General features: G+C 42.3%; 1 long non-coding RNA gene across 3 annotated transcripts; it reads right to left on the bottom strand.

Annotated features, from left to right (window-relative positions):
- Positions 1-800: 800 nt before the first annotated feature.
- Positions 801-16,837, bottom strand: LOC110008296 (uncharacterized). Of its 3 annotated transcripts, none has more exons than XR_002283086.2 (3): positions 16,444-16,758; positions 9,296-9,369; positions 801-1,038 (listed from the first exon to the last, which is right to left on the bottom strand). It is a non-coding gene; the product is annotated as an uncharacterized LOC110008296 (long non-coding RNA). The 3 variants fall into 3 exon arrangements; XR_016047450.1 differs by having other exon boundaries at positions 9,296-9,363; XR_016047451.1 differs by lacking the exon at positions 9,296-9,369 and having other exon boundaries at positions 16,444-16,837.
- Positions 16,838-17,123: the final 286 nt, after the last annotated feature.

The following is a 17,123-nucleotide window of genomic DNA, read 5'->3' as shown; positions in this document are numbered from 1 at the left end:
TATGGAGAGTTCAGTAAATTTCGTTGCATAATGCTCTACAGACATCCTTTCCTGTTGCAGCTCTATAAATTCTACCTCTTTCCTTTCCCTTATAGAGTCAAGAAAATACTTCTTATAAAATACTTCTAGAAAATTCTCCCAAGTAGGTACAATTCCCATCTTTTCCCACGACTGCTTTACTGAGCTCCACCAGTGCTCATATTCTCCTTCGAGCATAAACGTACCCAACCTAACCTTCTGCTCATGTGTACAATTTAAATCTTCAAAGATATTTTCTATCTGTCTTCTCCATCTCTTAGCCTTCTCTACTCCGCCATGCCCCACAAAGTTTGGAGGTACTAGTCTAATGAACCTTTCTATCAAACTGTTATCGCTCTGGTTAGGGGCCGGGGTAGACGGGGCCAGCATAAAATCTCACATTATTTGTGTCATAGCCCCCAAAGTTCTGAAGTATTCACTGAAGGCCTCGGTATTCTCATTGCTTGAACTCGCGTTGTTAGCATGAGTCTTCGACATCTTCAACCTAAAACACAAACATCCCATTACTAGCCTATCAAAGACCTATCCTACAGACACTCCTAAGACTACCTAAGCCAAGAATCCTATCCTGGCTGCTTTGATACCATAACTGTCACGACCCCTTCCCTGGGCCCTAAACTGTACGAGCTGGTGATGGCAGGGAGCGGGATCACGATGTGAGGTGGCAAACGTCACTCGGGTGGGAGTGGCTCAATAGCATGAAAACGCGGAATCAAGAGCAAACTGTGAAAGAAAAACTAAAATCTACACATAAAGACAAGTTGTACATCCAAAAGTACGGTCAAACCATTCACATCGATATCCAAAAGTACTTACAATTTTCTTCAAGGCTCTACTGGCCCAAAATACACAAAATAAAGTCTACATCACAATCGTAAGTCCACCCAAAACATACTATGAAAATCTTCAAAACACGGCTCTTTACCTCCTCGAACTTCGAGCTTCAGCAACCCAAACACGACTTACTTGCCTCCATCACGAATACTAACACCCTTTACTCTACAATCATGTAAATAAAAAGGAGTGAGTTGAAAGCCCAGTAAGCAAATCTACACCATTGCATCCCAACTATATAAATAGTGATACAGTAAGCAGTTCACACTAATTCACAGAGCATCAAGAGAAAGTCCTCTAGAAAGCTTTTCAGTATTCTAATAGTATAATAAGAAAATCAGTTTAATACACAGTGCATAAATTAGAAGTCACTTCCCTTTAAGCAGAACAATAAGGATAACAAATCACAGTGGCAGAAGCTTGAGAGGTCTATTCCAGAAATAGAAGTTCCATTGCTGAGGCTAAGCAAATCTTGTAGCTTGGAACCTCTACCCTCATTCAGGAGCGAGGACAATGATAAGCGGGTGCCCTACTTCATAATGCCCTCACATACACACACAAACACACACACACACACACACACACACACACCCAATGCCCTTTGGGGTTTTTAGTAGGCAGTGGCCTTGCAAGACACGACCAGCTCCTTATGCCCTTTTGGCGAGAGAGTACGACACAACCATTGGGTGACCCAATGCATAGTGCCCATAAAGACCTGGGGGGCACAACCCACTCAAATGTTCACATTCACATCCTAACTCCTGTCCTATCATGGGAAGTTAGGGAAAGTTTGCAGCTGCCGGCACCATCATTTATACAGTAGGTGCCCATTCACATATCACATAAGTAACTTATTAACGGCACCATCATTCACACAGTAAGTGCCCATTCACATATCACATAAATAGCATATTAACGGCACCATCATTCACACAGTAAGTGCCCATTCACATATCACACAAATAGCATATTAACGGAACCATCATTCAACCAATAGGTGCCCATTCACATATCACATCAATATAACTGTGTCCGCTACAAGTGGTTGCCCCATTGCATAGGGTCAGAATTATAGTATCAATGTCTCATTATGACAATATCAGTATCTTAACATGACAGTAGCAACATCGCATCTTAACAGTGTAATAAGGACAATATCATAGTGGCACTAACGATATTCCAGTTTAAGCTTTACAGTTCAATTTCCTACAATTGTAAGCAATGACGTGTGCTCACAATTTGGGTCGTAACTTCTGGTCCATTAAAAGTTTAAATGGTTCCAAAACAAATTTTGTATTAGACACACCTATCTTTCGCACGAAGGTGGTTCGAAGACAATTGGACCTCATTGGCCCTCTTAAAAGTTCAAGAGGATGAGGATTAATCGCAGTACCCTGCTGTGTACATGGAGCAACGAGATACCCTACTTCGCACCACTATAACTCTTAAATCATAAAGAATTTGAGACACTTCCAAAAATCAAAGTTCAAGAAAAAATATATATATTTCTAACAAGGCCAATTTGAAAGCATTTGAACTCCATTTGGTTGTTCAAAAGTCAGTGTCAATCAAAATGATAGTTTTGCTCTTTATCAAAACTGTCCATAGTGACATCTCTTTATAAAAATAAAAAGGTACATAACTTCCAATCTAAGAGGAATTTCAAAATACTTTCTACATGCAACTTTTAGTTCACTCAAAGATCTTTCAAATGGTGGTAGTTTGATAGGAAATAGACTTCGTTTGGATAGTTAAAACTAGTGGCAACCGCAGTAGCAGTGAAAAAATCCAGGAAAATAGTCAACAGTGACATGTTCATACATTTTGGTATATAACTTCATGTTTATAAAGAATTTCAGCAAAGGGAAAACACGAACATTTTATTAGACTCACATATATCTCTAATGGTAGTAATTTGAGGTCAATCAAACCCCATTTGACTATTCAAAAGCCTCTTTCAAAAATATACATGCTCCTGGAATTTCACAGTAGTATAACATACTTCATAAACATGATCCATAACCTTCAAGTTTTAGAGAAAACATCCTAATAACTATTCTTACACATCATACATACACAAACATACATTTCCTACAAAATTTGTGAGCTATACGTTCATTTTTAGCATCCACGTTCATCATAAAACAAAAACCCCAAGTTTCAGTGAACAAGGGATAAGAGAATGCGACACTACATGCACTCTCATTACTCATCTCATAAACATATACTATATGCATCCTTATGACCACAATACAATGGTAATTGATCCACTTACATAACAGTAGTGGTGCCTTCTCAAAAACTCTTCTTTCACAGCTCACACCTACTCCCACAATGGCTGCCCACCAAGTCTTCCCCAAACCTTTGCCTTAGAGAGAGAGAGAGAGAGATAAAGGAAGAATAAGTGGCATGGGTAAGGGAGAGGCTTAAATACTCAAGAAGTTGGGTGGCTGTCCACGTGGTGCCTGGAATGGGCAAGTGGCATCCTGAACACAACAAGTGGTAGACGTCCTTTATGTGCACCAGAACCAGAGCCGTCGCCGTGCGCCCTAACGCCGCGTGCTCTCTTGCCGCGCTCTCTCTCGTCGCACGCTCTATCGCCACGCGCTCTCTCGTCGTGCGCTCTATCGTCACGTGCTCTCTTGTCGTGTCCTCTATCGCCGCGCGCTCTCTCGCCGTGTGCTCTCTCGTCGTGCTCTCTATCACCGCGAGCTCCCTTGCCGAGCTCTCTCTCGTCGCTCGCTCTATTCTGGGTCCTTACACGAGCTTTGGGCTAGGTCTCCTCCATGGTGTTTTAATAAACTTTCAATCTTAACAGCTTTGGTAATCATGTCGAATAAGGTGGTGGGGTTAGAAGCCTCGACATGTAAGGCGATTTCTCGCTTCATGTTCCTTACACATGTTTGCACTGCCTTTGTTTCGCTCATGGGTTGCTTAGGCACATGGCGAGGTCACGCAATCTCTGGATATATTTTCCCATCAACTCATTTGGCTCTTGCGTCATGTTGAGGAGTTCTGTAGTTTGGACATCCAAATCCGCTTCAAAGAAGCATTTGTAGAAGAGTTGTTTTGTCTCCTCCCAAGAGAGGACTAAATTTGGTGGTAGCCATGCATACCATTTGAATGTGGGTCCCACAAGTGTTTCAACGAACTGTCGTAAGAGTAGTCCGGTGTTCGTGGCTAATTCTTGGCACGCGGACGTGAAGTGGGCTATGTGTTGTTGCGTTGATCCGACCCGTCGAAGACTGGCAATTTCCCTTTATGGTATTCGGTAGGGAAGGGGACCTGGTCAATTGAAGGCAGGTAAGGCTTTTTGTATTGGGGGCTCTCGGGTGTTTTTGACACCTAGAGGCCTTGGATGCTCTTGTTGATCATCCTTTGTACATCTTCTTGGGTGAAGGTTGTTGATGCGGCCTGAGAAGCAACGTTATGCTGATCTTGGAAGGAGGTGCGTGGGTCACATTTTGTTGATACCTGGCCTACGAGAGGTGGCTGTGGCCTCTCTCTTTCATCATATTAGAGTCCGCAGGGAGAATTCACTTCCTGGTGGGGGGGGCATCGCGGTACGAGTGTCCTCCAGTCTTTTGATCCTGTCAAGGATATCTTTTAAGATACTTTCGATGCTTTCAGACGGATTTTCCTGTTCCCCTTCTTCGTGACTTACCACCATTGCTTCGACCTGTTCGTCGAGACCAGACGGCTCGGCTGGGGGGATGATCCTAGGCCTCTTAGTGCCTTGATTTGGGATACCAGTCAGAAGTAGTTGAGCCTGTCCTATCTGGGCCTGAGATTGCCTCGCAGCCCTTGTGAGTACGGGCTCCGAGAGGAATGGAGGATGAGACTTCGTCAAGCATGATGTTTGAAGCCCTTGGGGCCATGGCTCAACTTGGGTGGGCATGTGACAGCCTTGGGGCCATATCTCTTTAACTTGCTTGAGTCTACTTGGGCTTTGCGAATCAGGTGGGTTGAACTCGACCTCACGTACCTCGACGACATGACATTCAATGACATCATCCATCGTGAACTCTCTTGCATCTTGTAGCAGGTAGAATTGGTTTTCCTTTAGCAGACCTTCAGTGGTCGAAGGTTTTGCTTGTCCTCCTTATGAGGCAGTCTGCACTCGCCTTGCTTGCCTGTGTTGAGGGAGTGGGTTGGTTTTCGAAAGGGAAGGTCATGCAATCGTCCTTGGCGACCTAGGCTTCGTCGACCGAACGGCTAGCCGACTAGTCATCTTCACGTGTGGCTTGACTCGAGACCTGCCCTGAGGGGTATCTTGCATGTATAGCGTGGATGGGTCGAAAGAATCGTGCTTGTAGGGAACTTCTTTGAGGGTCAAACGGTGGGCAATATTCGGTTGCCAGCTTGGACCTTCAGTGTCTCCTCCCTTCTGCTGGTGGGGGGCTTGATCCTGCAATGGTGTGTGCGATCTATCGGAGTGTTTGGGACGGCACTAGACCCATCCCTCCGTGCTACATGGGGCTAGGCACTTGGAATTCCCTCCCGGTTGGTTTGGTGGGCCTTACGGCCTTCGACATGTATGTGCAGGTGTTTTTCAGACCTTTGGTTGATCTGAAGGTCGTGTGCTCGGTTCGGTCTACCATCTGGGTTGCCCCGAGCGGTGAGTTCATTATGTGGCGTGCAGGCGGTTGGCAGACCGCGTGGCGAGTTTGGGTCTGAGGCGACCCATAGTGGGTGAAAGGATTGAGATGGGCTGCCATCTATCTCGATCTGTCAAGGCGATGGCCAGGCTATCAGCTGTAAGGTAAGTGTGTGTGAAGGAGGACAGACATGCGTTGATGACGTGTGGTATGGGCCGACCTGCTTTACGGGCGCCGGTGGAGGTGGCAGCCCTGTTAGGGTCCACCGAGCTGCAGGGAAGGGCTGCGAGGAGCCTGCTCCTTGGTTTACTGCTGACAAGGTGTCAGTCGTGAGGATGTGGGGGAGTGGCTACGGTGCAGCCCTTAGAGTTAACATTAGTGGGTTCTCTCTTATATGTGAGGAGGAAGGAGTAGGGGCATGGGTGCTCAAACTCCAAGCCATCTTAGGTTGTACTAGGATAGCAGGACCAGCTAACCCACTCGTGGAAGAGTGAGTCATTTGATATGGGGGATGAGAAAGTCCCCGATTTGGAAGTAAGAAGAAGAGTGGGAGTTCATTGAGATTTTTGAAAGAGAGGAGAAGAGGGTTTTCGTCTGAAAACAGGCCGAGCAAACTGCAGGGTGGCACATACCCAGTGGAGTTGCCAGTTGGTCGGGGCTCGATTTTCTCTAGATCCCTTGCGCACGGCGCAAGGAGGAAATCGTCTCTCAAACAACCACAAAAGGCTCGTGCGCGTGATGCGTTGGGTGACGCGAGCGCGCGTGCTTTCTCGAATGCGGATATGCTATCAACAAAGAGAGAGAGAGATTTTACAACGAGAGAATGTCAATTTACTCACCTTGTCATTGCGGGTTCGTAGGACACATCTAGGCGGCCTGCCCTCTTAGATCAATTATGAAAGCCCTTCGACTGTTCACCAGTATGGTTTGGTTAGGGACTCTCTTCAGACGTTATCGACTCTTTCTCCTCTCTCAGGTTTAAATTTCAATGGATGTCTTAATTCTTCTCTCCTGGGTTGGTTTTCTTTCAATGATGTCTCTTCGGGTGGTCGAAATGGCGAGCAGGGGGTTTCCTCAATTTTGGTTAAACTGATTGGGAAAAAGGGGGACTAGATGCGGCCGTGCATTGGTTTGAGTCTTTTGAGTTACTTGCGCCCGCGTAGTTTCACACGTGTGTGGGATTACATGTTTAGAGGGGAAGAGAGAAAGTTCATGTGGTGTTAGGTATCTTCAAGAGGAGAGGTACGTACACGTGCGATCAGGATGTATTTCTCTCTCTTGCAAAGTTTTTCTCTCTCCTCTCTTTGGGATGCTAGGGTTAAGAGAAAAGACAAGCAAAAGAAAGCGTACTACATCTTCTTTATTGAATCATAATCCCCCTTTTTACAATTGACTTGAGTTTGTTTATATAGAGTTCTCACCAAACAAGGGTGGATACTCAAAAACTAAGCCTAAATACAATTAAAATAAAATCCCAAAATTGAGTACAATGACCAAAATGCCCCTTAAACTCTTTTGTACAAATGACAAATGTGTCCTTTTCTACGGAGGCCATCGCCATTATCAAACTTTGAGAGCTCTTTCCAGGTACTTGCAGCGTGAGTTCATTCAATGTATTGTTATATTCTTGACGTTCGTTTTCTTGTGATCGTTTTGATCTCTTTTGATCGTATTGCAGCAATCTCTTTTGTGAAGGAAGGAGTCCGGTTAGTTTTATGAACTCTTCGATGGTTTCTTTCGTGATCTGCAGTGTTTCTGCGTTGCTTGTGAGCCTGGGGAAAGTCTTTTCAGTGTTTTTGCAACATGTTTTAGTTTGCTTTTTTGGTCTTTGTTATGTGAAATTATTCGGGTTTTTCGAGAGATCACCAGAAAAGGGATTTCGACGATCGGGGATTTCGTTTTCTTCTGTGACCTTGGGTTTTGTGCCTTTCTGTTTTTGTTTTGCACGCCGCTTGTCATGTTGACTTGGGTTTCTTTCTGGAGGGTCCTTTTGGTCTTAGTTCCCACGCGACCAAGTTCTCTGTGAGGGTCAAGATGTCTTTCTGAGGATTCTGGCATCCATGAATTCAAGCGGTCTTTTCTCCCTTCGCAAGGCAGACTTGTTTTCACTTTTGCATGTTCGGAGGACGGTGTCGTCAAGGCTTTGCCAACGTCTGAGGCTTCCGCCACTCTTCTGCTGCAGGGGAGGAATCGCGAGCTCGTCAAGGAGTGGCCCAAGCTGTACGGTGGAAGCATGCCTCTGCCCTATTTTGTGATGGGTCAGGCTTAGTGCTGCTGGGTTGACTCGACTGAGCCCGGGCCCACTCATTTGGAAGACGATGTCAACGACAGTTTGGCGTACCTACCCAGTTCCTATGTTCACGGTGGCAGCATGAGACTTTGCCTCTTGGTTATGTAGGCGTTTTCTCTTGGTCGTTCTGGTTCAAGGCTTCTTCTCGGCTACTGTTCCCATGCGATTGTGCCTTACGTGCCGTTATGGCTAGGTTGTAGCCGGCTCTCTCCTTTATTTTTCTTGAGGGACTAAGGTACGTCAAAAATGACATATAACACTCGTCAATCCAACTTGTGGGGTGTATATCTTCTCTATCCTATCTCACTTGAGAGGCTCAAAATGAATCCCTTGCACCTTCCCAAAGTATCACAGCACGCGATCGGGCATATAATACTCTACAATGTTGAAACTTATCAGGTATATTTGGCATAACGTGATATCTTGATTGAGCAGATCTAATGAGATGTGCTCCTCATTGCGGGACTCCTAATATGGCTGACAGATCACTTACAAAAAGAAGCATGACACAATAAAAACTTATTTGTTTTTGCCTTTGGTAGATTAACTACAACTATAGAAGCACACAAGCTAACCAGTAACCTAATCAAATGAGATGTCATCAAGCACTTGTAACAAGTCTTTGTGGCGTGGTTGTTTCTTCCACACGCAAGCACTAGGCATTCCTAGGTTGATCAATGTAGCCTTGGTGCCTAGAGCTGGAAAATGCTCATAGATCTAACACTGCACAAAAAATATTAAGAAGCCAAAGAAATTGTAAAGCTCTAAATATAGACTAAAAAGATAGTGAGAATTACCTGTAGTAGGGTTGCTGACTAACTTAAAGGCATAGTCTCCCCGCCCACAGCCTTAGATAAGAAACGATACAATAAGGCAAGAGCTGCAGCACCCCATGCATACTTCCCTGCCTTATCAAAATCTCGAAACAACTACAGGTACATTGCATGCGTCGATCCTTTAGATGAGTCAACAAATATAATTGTATCGATTAAATAAATGAGATACGCCCCGAGTGTGTTGCATCAGTTGTACATTGGTGGTTTTTTTTTGGTAGTTGCCCGAATCTCGTCATCAACCATGTATGTTTAAGATGCACCAACTTATTATCTTTAGGGCAATCTCCCAGATACTTCTTGATGAAAGCCCTATAGTTTTCAAGCCTGATGATTATTACAAGTTTGTTTGTCACGAGTATCCTTAATATTTGCCACACAGCATATAATGCTTGAGCCATTTCACTAATGGCTAACCATGGGGTATTTGTCTCATTGAACCATTTCCCTATAAAGGCCATCAGTAGTCTGCAATCGATGGGAGACCCCAATGTCTATCAATGAGCTCCATCTGATCTTTTGAACTAGAGCTACTTGTCGTTGATCAAGCTCCCATTTTCCTAGGGCTTTAGTTGATTTGTCAATGCAAATATTCTTTCTCTCTTGAAATGAAATTTAATAATAAATGACAATAGTTATTAACAATATGAGAATTACCTAATCAATATAAATCATGAATTAAAACAAATAAACCACCATACCTTTTGCCTTTGATCGGACGAAGTGGATGGGTCCCTTGTTCCTATTGGTTGTTCCAGGTCTTGCATCACTAAATCTTTTTATATTATTAGTTTACATGTGCACAACACCATTTAAAAAAATATGTACATATGCATTGGCAATAAATAACCACAAGTGGATGCTCCAATAAAAAAGAGAGAGAAAATGGCTCATTCAAAACCAATTATGGTGCTCCAATAAAAAAGAAACAAACATCATTATATGTGCACTAATAGCGCAAAATGAACACAAGTGGAACAAACACTATTATTATATATACTAACAAAATTCCCCACAAGTGGATGCTCCAATTAAAAAATACAAAGAGAAAAAGATAAGTAAAAGTATATGCCTTCAAGTGGGTTCTCCAGTTCCTTTACACTGACTACAGTGAATAGGTCGCACTGGTATTTCTTGCGACTCGATGCGTTGCTTTTTAGGTTGTTCAAGGGGACATCTTGAGTGAGATGGAAGCACTCTTACTCCATATGGAGAAAGTTTTCCATCCAAACTATGCCCAAACAGATCTATCAAGGTAACTGGCACGATAACTTCATATTATGCTTCACGATAGTTTGCAACTGTTAAATAGTTTTTACAATAGCCAATGGGATCCCTATTCATCTATTGAAGGCGTTTACAAGCATATTTGCAAGGCAAACCTGTTATTTGCTAACCTCGACATTCACATTCTCATGCAATAATATTTACTTTATAATTCATGTGATCATCCATTCTTCAAACACTTTTCCATTTGATACAATGACCCTCACGAAAAGGGACCGCTTTATGATTTCTCTCAGGTCATCTTGAGTGTGTGGGGTAAGTGTTGCATCCCAGTTTTCAACTTCCAAGCTGCGCGTGGCCATTAGTGCGATGATTTATCTCCTAAGCTAGTCAATGCACTGAAGAATTGGCATATCTCGTGCTTCTAGAATCCGCTTGTTAGATGACTCAATCACATTACTTGTTACTTAGCCATATAGCCTACCCCTGAAGAATAATGTAGCTCAACAGTCTAGCGATGCTTATGTGAACCACTTGAATGCGTCCTCAAAAATTGATATACTTTCACTCATCTTGTCAAATGCACTGACATCTTGTCTGTATGCTCTACACGCTCCGATAAATGCACTTACAACTGCCTTCTTAACATCATGAGGTATGCATTTTTCTTCCTTCTTGAAATTCTCCCCTAAATGATGCTTATAGAAGGCATGATGGGCATTCTAAAAACCTTGACAAACAGTCTCAACTAGACCCTAATGTCTATCTAATACAAAAGTGATTTCACGATCTATCCCATTAGCAATCTTTAGAGATTCCATAAACCATAACCAGTTATCGGTACTTTCAGCATCCACAATAGTGAATGCAACATGAAACATTTGTTCTTCCCCATCGAGTGACTTGGCAGTAAGTAAAATCCCAAGGTATCATGCCTTCAGTGATGTCTATTGAAAAATAGAAGTGGACAACATCTACTTTTGAAGCCATGTATGGAGCCATAAAAGCTTAAGAACAATCAACAAATTCTACCACTTAGCCATACTTGTCCTTTTTCATAACTACCAAGTTTCGTCTCCATCGCACGGTTTATATATGCTGGTAACTAGTTGTATGCTTCCTCTTATGACCCATGTATGTCTTTTATGATCATTTCTTTCCCTCTCCCAGCCTTGCAATAAGGTAGTTCTAAACCATAATCTCGAGAAATTACTCATGATTTATTTGCCTTTGTAATGCACACTGTCACTTAATTTATCCTTAGTTAAGGAAGCAATAAATTTATGTGACGCTCTTCTCTGTACATCATTGCTTCTCCCCATATTACATGAGCATTCTCTTCTCCATGTTTTGAATCCAAAAACATTAGTCTTACCAAACTTCGAAGCATATATCTCTCATTAGCATCCATCACCTTTGCATTTCGTAGTTATGCGATACCCTTCATTTTGAACAAGACGGTATGTGAAATGATGTGTTATAGCAAACTTGTTAAGGGCTTCTTGGAAGTCATTTAATGATTCAAACTCCTACCATATTGCAATAAGTGCATCCTCCCATGAACTAAGAAACATTGGTCCATTACTTTGTTCGGAACTAGAGACAATAACATTTTAGGATTGTAGCGGGGGGGGGCTGTCTGGCCTCTTTGATGGCCCTAGAATTATATGAAGTACATGTTATAAATCATTTTTGATGTACTTGTATCCCCAGGATGCATAAGAAGAAAACCGGTCGTAACTTGGGCTTGTCGATGCCAAAAACGCCGCCAAACACTTTAACATTGTGGATATAAGCCTAATTTGGGTAATATCAAAAGAAGTGTCAGATTGGCATCAAAATTCATGACAGGGTAGTTTTGGATGCCCTACGGACACCCTTAAAGTTTCGTCACATTCCGACATGTTTTGAGCCGATCAAGACAGAATTTGGTTTTCAAATTCAATTTCTTTCATGCTGAAAACGGATCGTATAGCTAAAACCCCATTTTCCAGATCTTAGATGAACATCATACCACTGTCATTAGATCTGGAATGTCTAAAAACCCCCCAAATACTAAATTTTGGCCCAATCGGACCTTCCGGGACCATTCTGTGTATAACTTACCAACATATTATGGGCTTTACATTATTGCGATGCAGCTTTAGTGAACCATTTTCCATTTATGGAAACTGTGTTTTCTCATTTCAGGATGAATTCTCAAATACTCATAGCTTGCTTATTTTGAGTCCAATTACTCTCAACTTTGGATACGGACTAGATCTCGTCAATACGCTCGTTTTGACATACAACATGCAATAAACCGAAACGAGAGAATTCTTAAAGAGAAGATGGGCTTGAAACTTGAAATTTCACATTTTAAAAAGTGAAATATCTCATTCTTCAAGAGGTTCTAACTTGATATCTCGATGTCGGATCGTCACAAGTATCAATCTATTGCGACCGTGCTTTGAAGGGCTTCAGTTTGATGTAATTTTTGTGCATGATTGAAGGCCAAATGACACTGAATTTTGAGGTTAAGAAGGCGCATTTTTTGGTCACTGGAATCCCATTTTCCGGCAACCTCCCCAATTTAGAATGCGCTCAAACGGAGACTAAAACGGATGAATTTTATTACAAAACGATCATGATAGTATCCTCTTCAATTCGTGATAAAAAAGAGCTCTCGAAACATCATAGAACGTGCCTAAATCGGTGGTCGAAGAATCAAAAGTTTATAGACTGGGCTGGATTTTGGGTTCTCCCATAAAACCCTGTTTCAAGTCGATCAATGGGTATCAAAATGTGCGTAATATTGCAAGAAATTATTCTACAACATTTGATCGCCCAAATTGCTGCCAGAAACGTCTAAAAAAGCTCCTAAGGGCTAGCAATGGCAAGAGGCCCCTCAAGGAGTGATGGTTTCATCATTTAATGAAAAGTGTTAGGGGTAATTTGGTCATTATTTTCAAAAAAGGGATTATTATTTTATTCCATTAAATGTGTAATTTCTAACAATTTTAATGGTTTTTTAGCATCCACCCATGTTTAGGGGATGCTCTATATAAACAAGTTAAATAATTTGTAAAGGGAATTTTGGAAATCCATTGAAAATGCTTGAGAATTTAAAGAGCATAGGCTTCTTCTTTTGCTTCAATCTCAATTCCAAACTCAAGGAGAGAGGAGAGAGAAACACTTGTTTGAGAGAAAAACTACACTTAGTACCCTTCACTCCCTAAAACTCCAAACTTCCCATTTCTTAGAATTCCTAACTTCCTACTCCCTACTTCATACACCCTAGCTTCCATACACCCTAGCCTACTCCATACACCTTAGTCCATTTCATACACCCTAGCCTCCATACACCCTAGCCTACTCCATACACCCTAGCCTACTCCATACACCCTAGCCTCCATACACCCTAGCCTACTCCATACACCCTAGCCTATACCTTACATTACCCCAACCCACCTAGGTTCATTTACTTAGAACTTAGACCTTCAAAGGGACCCGCGAAAGCGCACCTAAGCTCGAGTCTACTTTAAGCCCACCCTCTCTCCTCTCTCTATTCTCTCTTCGCCTACTCCATACACCTTAGCCTACTCCATATACCCTAGCCTATACCCTACATTACCCCAACCCACCTAGGTTCATTTACTTAGAACTTAGACCTTCAAAGGGACTCGCGAAAGCGCTCCTAGGCTCGAGTCTACTTTAGGTCCACTCTCTCTCCTCTCTCTATTCTCTCTTCTCTTTTCTCTCTCTTCCACTTGGACCCAGGGTGGGTCTGAGCTCTCTCACTCCCTCTCTCTCTTCCACTCGAACCCAAGATGGGTCCAAGCTCTCTCATTCATCTCTCTCTCTTTCTCTCTCTCTTCTACTTGGACCCAGGGTAGGTCCGAGCTCTCTCTCTCTCTTCCTCTCTTCCCCATCACATGGATCTACGCCAGGGGCGAGCCTGTCTCTCTTTCTCTCTCTTTCTCTTTTTCTATCACTTCTCTGCCTAATCACGAACCCGCACTAAGGGTGGGCCCATCTCCCTCTTCTTCTATCATCTCTCTCTCCCTCTTAGTCACGGACCCACACCAGGGGCGGGCCCTCTTCTCTCTCTCAATCTATCTCTCTCACCCTTTGTCTCCCTCCTAGTCATGGACTTGAGCTAGGGGCAGGCCGGTCTTCTCTCTCTCAATCTCTCTCTCTCTCTCACCCTCTCTCTCCCTCCCAGTCACGGACCCACGTCAGGGGCAGGCCTGTTTTTTTCTTCTCTCTCTCTCTCCACACCCCTCACCCTCTCTCTTCCTCCTAGTCATGGACCCGGACCAAAAATAGACCCTTCTTCTCCCCCTCAACTCTCTCTAACTCCTACTCTCATGCATCCATTCTCTTCCTTATTCACTCTCTCTCATCCACTCTCTCGCTCCCATCTCTCACATCCACTCTCTCTCTTGTTCATCTCCTTCTTCTCTCTTGTCGCTTTCTCTTTCTCTTTTCTAACCTCTTTCATCTCTTCTTTTGCCGTCACTCACTTGAGCTGAGGTCCTCCTGAGATAACTTCTTAGTGTTTTAACTCTTGGGCTGCTCTAACCACCGGTCTACATAGTGTTTTGGGTCATAAGAGATTTATATTCTCTTACACAAGATCACTTGGGTTAAGGTCCTCCTGAGAGTATTCTTAAAAGAGTTTTAACCCTTGAACTGCTCTAATCACCAGGTTACATAGTGTTCCAGCTGTGAGAGATTTCTATCTATTTCATTCTCTTTTATTCTTTTCTCTTTCTTTCTGGGTTACTTTTAGGAGGCTCTTTGGGTTAGTGACATAGTCACGGGCTAAGTCCAGCGACCCCACTTCCCAAAACCTCCGGGTATCAAGGCTTTGAGCCTAGTACCTTCCCCTTGTCTCCAGTAACACCTCTTAGGAGAGGTTATGCCGAGAGGCTGTCCAATTCTTGGGTCGTGCCTTCTTTTCTTCTATGTCATCTTCTTATCTCTAAACTAAGCCCCCATCAATTTATTCTTATTCTTTTCTTTCTTATCTTTCTTCTTGATCTTTTCTTCTTCTCAATCACTCTAGCCTTTAAGACTAGAATCCCTATTCCATACATGCATTTGGAGGAGGTTACCATATCAAATTCTACCAGCGATCTTTTAGTGAGAGTCAAAGTGAGAGATCGATCTTAGAGGGGGCCGAATTAAACTACGCTGCTGGACAGCCGGAGGGCTTTCGTAATTTATCTAAGAGGGCTACGGCTCGGACGTGTCCCACGAACTCAACCAATGAGGTAGATGTTCAAGTCCACCTCTTTACTGCTTGAAAATCCTCTCACAATTGGAATAGCCATCAGTATACGGCACGCGAGCGCACACGCGTGTGGGGGTTGAGTGGTTGTTTGAGAGTGGGTTCATCAAGCCCAGGTCCCCGAGGGAGCCTGAGCGACGGTAAATTTAGGCCCGGCCAGTACTTCCACCCTTGTTCACTCCTATCAATGAATAGGTTCACAATAAATCTTCTTTTTTCTTGGGACAAAATACCTCAATGATATCAAGTGTATGTCAAGTGACAAACATTCTGCTACATATTTTCATGTGTCATCTAACCTAATTATGCTGTCAATAAAAAAGGTACATGCATCACCACCAATATAATCTAAAGTCTCATCAACACTTAATTGGAGTTGTCCATTAAAAATGCAATAAATTACTATCCTACCACCCATTTTCTTTTGTTCTGTACAAGATTTGTAATAACTTATACTTTATACATTGTATATATATCCTAATACTGGTCTTGAACGTGTCCAAGTTTGGTAGGCTCAAGCTAGAGTTTTGCAAAAAGAGCTACTACTAAATTATAACAAGAGCTAGGCATATTTTTTGAGCATATAACCTACATAAACATTTCTAGCAATGATTATCTAACTATGGTAATCTTAACGATTTTACCCAGATAATGACTCTCGATTTTTAGTAAATGATGGAAAATGACCCAACTTTTAAGATGAAAATGCAATTCAAGATTTTTGTGAATAAAAAATTAATTCATACTCAAGAGTGAGACCATGAACCCCAATGTCTCTCACATTAGCGCAATGCCTTTCTTTTGCAAAATCAAACAAAACCAAATGACTTCACAGATGTGAACATATAACTAATTTCAAAGAACCTAGCAAGCAAAATTTTGGATTGATAAATGATTCGAAGGCATTTCAAATTGGAGAAAAAAAGTTGAAGCTTCCAACTTATAAATTATTCGCAAGAATATAATTGTGTGACAAGGTCACAGACATGAATCTCTCTCTCTCACACACACACACATACACACAGCTGAACAAATTGATGGGCAGTTAAAACACAGAGAATCAGAAATGATAGAAAAAAAAAACGGATAAAAAGATATGCATCTCCAATTTATGAGAGCACTATCTATATTGAGTAACAATACCATTCCTTTAAGCTATAGTTCAATCCAACAATATAGATAGATACAATATATGCACTATAGTTCAATCCAACAATATAGACAGATACAATATATACATATATTATCTCATCAAGAAAATATCTGAGCTACAAGTCATTGGATATTGTTTTTTTTTTTTTTTTTTTTTTTTAATTTATAGGAAATAAATAAAATAGTCTTTCATACCTATTAGAAACAGATAAAAGATCGAGGGCTTTGATGGGGTTGAGAGATCGAGCTCGGGCTTGGATGTCTTGGTCTGGGGCTGAGAAATAGAGCTAGGGCTTTGGTGGCTTAGTCAGGGGCTGGAAAATTGAGAGCCCAAGATGATTTATAGAGAGAGTGAGAGCTTGGGCCGTGGGTCCTTCGAGGGAGAGAGAGAGAGAGGGAGAGAGCTCGGGCCTTGGCTTCGGGAAGAGAGAGCGAGAGAGGGGGGGGGGAACTCAGGGCGTAGGTCCAGAAAGAAAGGGAGAGAGCGCGAGTGCTTTGTGGGTCATTTAAATGTTTAAAGAGAGTTAAATAATTTGGTTGATGGGTGGGAAAAGAGGAGAGAGAGGCATGGAAAGGGGTAAAAAGTAAAGGGAGGGTATTTTGGTTTTTTTTTTTTTTTTTTTTTTTTTTTTGACTTGGAAAGATATTTGTTAGGAAATTAAATTTTGGGTAAAAGTTATTAAAAAAACTTGGTTGGGGGCATGTTATCTACAAAAGTCAGCTTGTCGGGGGGAGGGGTTTACCATTTTCCCTATCAAAATATATCTATTAAAAACCAATTTATCCATGATTTCACGTAGATGATAGGGCAAATTTGAAGAGGGGAACTACTATATGGACGACATTGATTAGACAATTGAATTATTATCTACTTT

The sequence above is a fragment of the Amborella trichopoda genome, chromosome 13, assembly GCF_054954075.1.
Source record: "Amborella trichopoda isolate Santa Cruz 75 chromosome 13, AtrichopodaSantaCruz75HAP2 v2.0, whole genome shotgun sequence".
NCBI classification, from domain to species: domain Eukaryota; kingdom Viridiplantae; phylum Streptophyta; class Magnoliopsida; order Amborellales; family Amborellaceae; genus Amborella; species Amborella trichopoda.
The sequence above is the reverse complement of the archived record's forward strand: the minus strand, read 5'-3'. Positions and strand labels throughout refer to the sequence as shown.